Source organism: Montipora capricornis, chromosome 6 (genome assembly GCF_036669925.1).
Source record: "Montipora capricornis isolate CH-2021 chromosome 6, ASM3666992v2, whole genome shotgun sequence".
NCBI classification, from domain to species: Eukaryota; Metazoa; Cnidaria; class Anthozoa; order Scleractinia; family Acroporidae; genus Montipora; species Montipora capricornis.
This window is the reverse complement of record NC_090888.1, coordinates 13,362,790-13,370,841: the sequence shown is the minus strand read 5'-3', so window position 1 is coordinate 13,370,841 and position 8,052 is coordinate 13,362,790. Positions and strand designations below refer to the sequence as shown.

Below are 8,052 nucleotides of genomic sequence, written 5' to 3'. Positions count from 1 at the left end.
AAACAAAATGAATTTAGTAGCGCTTTATTTTTATTCACGGTTTGAGCCAATGCAAAATAATGCTTACTGATGTTATTCGAAAATCGATGCTGATTGATGAAACTTGTTTGCAAACAAGTGGTTCTGCCTGAATTTCTTGGTCACTATTTTATGAAAGAAATATGAAAACGTATTCCTCGTGCATTGTTGAGTTATATAAGTACTTGGAAATTTGTAAGAACACTCGAGAAGTGCGAGAAGCACTCGCTATTCTCTAGCACTTCTCTCGTGTTCTTAAAAGTTCTCAAGTGCTTATATAACTCAACAACGAACTCGGCGCATTTTTAATTTTTTATTTTTTAAGGAAACAAATTAAAGAATGGGCTAATTTTATTGAGTATATAATAAGAGAAAAATCGTATAAACTTGTCTGTGTTAGCTTTTAACTTCCATCCTTTATCTCTGCGTAATTTTTAGAACTGGACGAATGCAAACATCCTTTGCTCTTCAACGGCTGTCCTAAATTTAGCCATTGTAAGAATTTGCCAGGCGGCTACACCTGCGCGTGTGAACCAGGATATGAATCCACCGAACCCCCGTATAATGACAACGATAAAGACATCGAGTGTGTAGGTAAGGTATTACAGCTGGTAACATGATTGTTATAATTGCTTCGTTTTGATGACAACCAGATTTAAGCTGGCATAGGTGACAACTGAAACAACTGACTTAAAGAATATTCGTAAGAATAAGAACTGAACAGGAACTCTACTCGGTGATCTCGATCTGCTATGGAATGCGTCCGTTGTTTTACGGAGATAACAATTTTTATTGCTATTAGAGTTTTTTGCGGGAAATAAATTAAATAAATAAAACATGTCGACAATTGCGTTCCGTGCCAGTTCCATAATTTTGCATTAGCCACAAGCAATCCATGGTTATAGACCAATCAGAGAGGCGTTGTGGTCATCAAACTCAACCTCATTGGCCACTGTTTGGCGGGGCCTGTATTGTAAATTTAGATCATATCGTATACGGATGCGCCAAGGACAAAGGAGAAAGACCGACACCTCTGAATTATGGACTTCTGGTACAATAAAATAAAACTGAGGAAAGAAATAACTATGTAGCCATGAAATGCAGACAGTACTATTTAACAAATAGTTCACCTTCCATGTACCGAACTTAAATCCCTATTTGGACAGACTTAACTGATTTGAGTGTAATGTGAAGTGATAAGTATCTACCCCATATGAAACGTGTGAGCGTTAGCCCTACTGATGGAAATGGGCCTACACAGGGACCGAGAAAAACTCTGACGAAACGTAATCCTTCCTTGAATCCCTATTTGGGTCGACCCAAATAGTAAAGTTCAGACTTGGAACTTAATTTGTTGAACTTATCACTAATCACGATGTACAATGCTTACGAGTCAGCTTTCGCGAACGAAGGGAATTGTGGGACGCAAAACTAAATTATACAAATTCATGCATTTTGTTCGGCACAAGAGAAGTTCGACGTTTGAACCGAAGTCGCTCCACAATCGATTTTCCCAAGTAGGCCACTCGAACTTAATTCTTGCGTCAACCCAAATTAGATGTTTTATCGAAGGAGTTGACAATGTAAATTGACTACCGTACAGAGATTCTAACAGCTGACGTTTCGAGCCTTAGCCCTTCGTCAGAGCGAATCGGATTTTTACATTATCAACTCCGTTGATAAAACCAAACTCTTGTATACTACTTCCCCACCGACGCAGCACCACAGTTTTTTTACAAACTACCCCTTCATCCAAATTAGGTGTGTCGAACTTATAATTGATTCAAATGTCGATCTTTTCATGTACATACAAACAAAAGGCTTACATTAATATAAAACCGTCGGTAAGACCAAAATGCACTAGACAGAACTAGAACTGGTTAGCAACTCGATTACTGACTCTGACTTAAATTATCAGATTTTTAAAAGAATCTTTCCCAATCTGGCAGTTTTTCTTTCTCACACCAAGCTCGTATTTTTTTTAGATTGCTCGTAGTTCCACGGGAGTAATATTTTTTAGTAAAATCCAACTAGTGGTCTATTATCAATGCTGCGTTCTGATTGGTTGAGCTACTAGTAGGCTATTTTTTTATAGCCCACTAGTAGCGAAAAGCGCCGGCATGAAAACCAAAACAACAATTAAAGTCTAGCTTTAACTAGCGAAAGATGTTTTGTCTCGATATTTTTTTGACCAACTCGTTGGATTTTACTAAAACAATTATTCCTCTCGTCCTCATGGCCTCTGAGTCAATAGCCCATTCGGCCTTCGGCCATATGGGCTATTGACTCAGAGCCCATTCGGGCTCGAGGAATAATTGTTAAATATTTCTGTTGGAGTCGTTGCAACTTTCGAGCTCGAAATTCCTTTCTCGTTCTCGTGTTCTCGTTCTCTTGTAGTGCGGAAAATGCATTTACATCTTCGCCGTCTACCATAACAAAACCTACGGCGGCATTATTCCAAACAAAGAAAGTTTGGAAAGACGGAAATCCCGACGTGGTTGCTCAATATGACAACTTGTGTTACATATGAAAAATACGACACTCGTTCCCGGAAGTAGTGATTCAAAGGTAGTCGACGAAAACGACAAATCTAATTTTTTATAGCTTAGTGCTGTCGTTAATGTCTAACGAGTATTCTATCTTGTGCACTCTGTGCATTCCGGGAGAACTATCATTCAACTGAATTAGTAACGATCGGTTTAACGGTAAGGTAGAAAATTAACAGTTCTTTGTGTGCCGGCTCACATTGCCATTTAACTAACATTTTTCGGTTTTTTTGGCCTTCTAGATGCCTGATTATACTTTGCACTTTTCATATTTAGTGATAATACTTTTTTAGAGGTTTCGACTGGAAATTGACGACCTTGAGTGAATAAGGCAAATATGTTAACAAAGATGCTCTTATAAGGTTCTCGCAATTATTTTAAAATCACCCTTCTCTCCGCGCTCACAGCAGTCAGCCATTCAATTTGAACGGCGCCATTATCTCAATTTAAAGAGCAACGCTCGTAGTAACAGCGCAGCATGCAAAAACCTCTCATCTATAGTAAAAAGGAGTTCACTCAAAGCAGCCTTTTTTCGCTGAGTTCGACAGGCGTAACGCAAAACTAGGGGTTGAGTACAAAGGGTACCCACCTACCCCATCCCCCCCCCCCCCCCCCCGCCCTGAGATGACCTGCGGCTTTCAAATACAAGTGATATTTTACAAAGAAAATGAAACAAACAAAAAACAAAACAAAAAAAGCAAAAAAAAAAAAAACGAAACAAAAAAAAAAAAACGTCACTAGTCACCTACAAATTCTTAGTGGTGCACTCCCTCTTAAGAAAAATCCTGGATCCGCCCAGGATAGCATTGCTGCTCGAAAGAAGCTAGTATCTAGTTCCTAGGTCTATATTCGCATGGCCATGTTTCGTATGCTATGTTTGAGTAATAACTCGTTCTGACAAACGGGGTAGATCATTCTCCTAGTTCAGTAAAAACTCAAGTCACGGCCCGTCCTGACAACAACCTTACCCCACTCCTCACTTCCTTCACCATCGTAGATAATCTTGTTTATTGACCATTTCAGTTTGATCAGAAACAACATACAAACAGCGTTAACAAACATAGTAAAACGCATATTGATAGCTTGACGTTTTGAATGATGCAACATTGATCTTCAGGCGAAGGAATGCTCGTTAGGAAATACTAAACAGCATTTAAATCTAGTAGAAGACTGCAAGCTATATAACGAAAAAATAGGGGGAGTTTTCTTCTTAACTCATGGTTTAAGTTCCTGAATCAACAAGGTTTCTTTAATTTTACAATGTAGATCAGAACGACCGTTGAATAAAATTTGAAAGTGATTCCATTTGATGTAATGACCAGTCCTAGTAGTATGCTCAGAAGTCACAGAAGCCCGAAAATGATCTTTCTTTCGGTCTTCTAATCGATATCGCCTTTGGGTCAGTTACCAATATAGAAACTGTCACGGTCACAACACTATACTTTGTACCTTAGATTTTTGGGATCTGCTACGACGGTTCTTGTAAGGAAAAAATGACTTAATACGAAATTATTTTGGACAAGATAAACCAAACCATAAAATCTATTAATAAAAAAAATGACACTTCGCAGGGCATCTCTTCCCTGTAAACTTAATTAGCGTAAATCCAGAATGATATTTTTTCTTAGGAACTGTTGTGACAGGATTCCTTCGCCACGTACTCGGTGCCATTATCTACGTCTTGTTTTTTTCTTCTAGATAAGTCTATTAGATGCAAGAAAGAAAAGCCCGATTGTGATTACCCGAGAGCAAAGTGCACAATAAAGAACGCCGATGGAAACGAGTCATTCTCGTGTCATTGCAAAGCCGGTTATACCGGTAAATCCACCAACTGCACTGGTAAGAAACTTATTTACTTTGAGAAAGCTAATATGAACTCCTTTTTTTTTTCTTTTGGAAAATACGACTCTCTCGTTCCGTGATTAAACATATTATAATGGACGGGGATATTTTGCGAGTATTGCTTAATACTCTGAGAATAAGATTAAAAAATTTATTACTGCACTACAAGAATTTTGTTATTTTTGCTTTCCTTTTGTTACATCATGCCCCCAGCGTTTTCAGGCCCCAGCATGCTTTGGGGTGTGTATAATAAACATGGCATCCATACTGTGTGGTTAGACTAAGTGCACTTCTAAATTGGTGTCAGAAAAGTCGGTCACAGCAAATTGAGAAAAAAAACTGTCATGGCGTCCTTATCCAGACACGGAGTCGCAGCAGTCATACTACTGAAATTCTCGACTTTGGGAGATCCGCGACTGAACTGTGAAAAGTTCATTAAGTTGTTCAAAGACTGGTGTGAGCTCAATGGATGGTACGATAGCGGGCCGTTGCCACCTCCTACCAAAGAAGGAGAGGATTACCACCAACTGGGCCAGTGTGGCTAGCAAAAGGTAAGGCTATGGAAGATTTTCACTCTGCCATAGCTGGCAACGAAGAGCTATATGTCCCAGTACACTGGTAGCCAAAACGAATATTCAGACTCTAGTAATGACATTGCATCACCCGCTCAGCCGTTACGTCTGGCAAATGGCCCGAAGCCTCATCTTAATCAAGGGCTGCGGTCACTCCGGGGGAAGGCCTCTAACCCTGGAAACCAACCATCCCCAGCAAAGAACCAAAGCCCAGCTATCGCAAGTCCACAAATCTAGCTCCAAAGTACAGATTCAGCAGTCAACAAGCCAAGTCAGACGCAGCGAAGTTTTTCGAGAGTGCCGGAATCATCTCAGTTTAAGGAGAAGTCGATCAATAGTGACGCACAGTGCAATCCAGCACCACTAAAGGAAGTGAGGACTCGCTCAGGCAGACTCGTGAGACTATCAACCCACTTGAACCTGTAGGAACAGATTGAGACTTTCTAGATTTGTGTAAAAAGAAGCATTTATTTGGACACTTGAACATTGATTACTAAATCTTCGTTATGGAAACGCTCCTAGGTGGGACCGTCAAAGTTTGTTGTCAAGACTAAACTTTCTCGTTAGCCTGTTCATGTTGAGATACTCTGTTATGATATTTCTTTTTCTTTTGAAAAAAGGGGAATGTATCATCATACCGTCAGAGTTGTTAGGCCCAGCATGCTTTTGTGTGTGTGTAACAAACATGGCATCCATCTTGTGCGGTTAGACTTCGTGTGCTTCTAACTCTGTTATGGAATGTATTTAGAATGTCGAAATACACCCTGCATTATCTGTGTATCATTGTATAGCTTGTGTGAATGTCTTACGTAGTTGATGTTTTCAGTTGTTTTCAAAACTTTCTCATAATAACCTCTTAATGTAAAGACTTTTTCTCGTCCCTTTTAGATTTTGATGAATGTTCGACCGACGGTAGAAAGAAGTGCCAAAAAGATGCCGAGTGTATCAACAATCCCGGCTCGTATGAATGTCGCTGCAAGAATGGCTTCAGGGGAGACGGAATTATCTGTTCAGGTACTGGCTACCATGGAGTTCTTCGATCATATTTTTTTTATATTTTGCTATTTAATCCTCTATTCTCAAAGGTTCTCTCTCCGTCTTGGGTGGTCTTAAGTGCTCCCCTCTCTGACTGTTCCAACAAGCAAGAACATTTTACCTTGATTTTATGACTTGAGTTGATTTGAGCAGGGCTGGCGCAGTGGAGAGGGCATTCGCCCTTCCCCCAATGTGGCCCGAGATCGATTCTCGGAATCGTCGCCATATGTGGTTTGAGTTTGTTGGCTCTCTACTCTGCTCCGAGAGGTTTTTCCCCGGGTACTCCGCTTTTCCTTCTGCACAAAAACCAACATTTGTTTTGATTTGTTCGGATTTCAGTTGATTTGTGGTCTCCCCAATATTTGTACAGCACTCGAGCTTATCTAAACAACCCTGAGTGTTGGTTTTTGTGGAGAAGGAAAACCGGAGTACCCGGGAAAAAACCTATCGGAGCAGAGTAGAGAGCCAACAAACTCAAACCACAGATGGCGACGATTCCGAGAATCAGACTCAAAATAGTTATTATTATTCAACTATTACACCATTTTACCATATTTGACCAAGAGAAGGCGCAAAACATGAGACGGTAATACACTGTAGTTACCCGGTTTGACCGGTTTAGAAAAGAGAAAATACGGACGGGACGGGTGTTTTTCAAAGAAAGAAATTGTTTACAACACGATGCAAAGCCTAAGAATAAGCTTGTCATAGATTGTCACTCGTCATTTCGTTCATCCAATCAAATAAAAGACATGTGGCTCGCTTTTTGTGCTGTCTACATCGCACGGGCCCTGGAGGACAGACGATCCGGCCTTTTTTAAACACTCTTACCAAATAAAATTGAAGCAAAATACTCCTTTTTCTAATGGTCCGGGAATAATAAATCTCTTATTCAATGTTTTAACATATAATACTCACGGACATTCTGCTCATTGCTCGTATTTTTCCGCGTGTATTTTAAGTTAAGTAATTAAATAAGATGTGTTTATTAATACTAGTAATAGTTTTCACTACATCTGGTCCCGCCTTAGATTGTATGAAAGGCAGTTAAGACACGTTGAAATTATTATGGGTAATCAAATGGTGACGAGTGAAATTAGAGAATAATTTAACGCGTGTTTTGTCCAAAATCAAATAATTTCCCGAGTCTTTAGGCGAGGGAAATTATTTGATTTTGGATAAAACACAAGTGAAGCTATTCCCTAACCATTTGATTAGCTATTAATATCATGGGTGACAAATTACGTTCATTAGACGCTATATTGGCACTGTACGAAAATTTGCTATGGCAACATTGTAATTTCACAGGTCAAATTATAAATTACCGCTGAAATTTCCCGCCAAAATCGTGGAGTAATTTGTCACCCATCTTGTTATATGCTGAACATGTCGCTCCTGTTTCCGATTTGCGTCTAACAAATCGTCACCCCTGTTTTTGATTTGTGTCCGACAAAATCAATTTCTGAGCCAGGCAACTCAATTTGCATCAGATCATGTGCTTCAATGTTTGTTTTTTCAATCGCCAACCCGAACAGAACTGTGGTTCTCCTTGCGAACTTCTATTTCGCGATTCTTAAAACACCTTGGTCGTGTTGAACAATACCGATACCACCTTACGCGCCCGGTTAAGGAAATAGAGATCGATTCCCTTTACAATATCTACCAATTTATACATTTACCCTTTTTACGCCGGGACTTCTAGGTTGCCTGCTCAGGTTTTGGCCTCTGGGCTTAAAATCTTGCGGGCGTAGTTCTTCGTCTTTTACTCGCGCGTCTCCTGGAATGGCCATGTCGATGATCTTGATTTCCATTGCTTGCTTATCAACGAAGACAGTGTCCAGTCTTCGAGCTTCAAATATTCTATCACACTGTACATTGAAATCCCACAGAGATTTGAAACCTTCGTTTTCTAACACTCGCTCTGGGGTATGTTTGTAAGCTGTTTGTACCACTTATCGGTCCGCTCAAGTTCTGCCTTTCAGTTCCTAATGCACATAAAGTGCAATGTTATTATTATTATTATTATTATTATTATTATT

At 39.7% G+C, this 8,052-nt stretch overlaps 1 long non-coding RNA gene across 1 annotated transcript; it reads left to right on the top strand.

Moving 5' to 3' along the window:
• Positions 1-325: 325 nt before the first annotated feature.
• LOC138051383 (uncharacterized) lies at positions 326-5,986 on the top strand. Its single transcript, XR_011132789.1, has 3 exons — positions 326-612; positions 4,263-4,403; positions 5,867-5,986. It is a non-coding gene; the product is annotated as an uncharacterized lncRNA (long non-coding RNA).
• Positions 5,987-8,052: the final 2,066 nt, after the last annotated feature.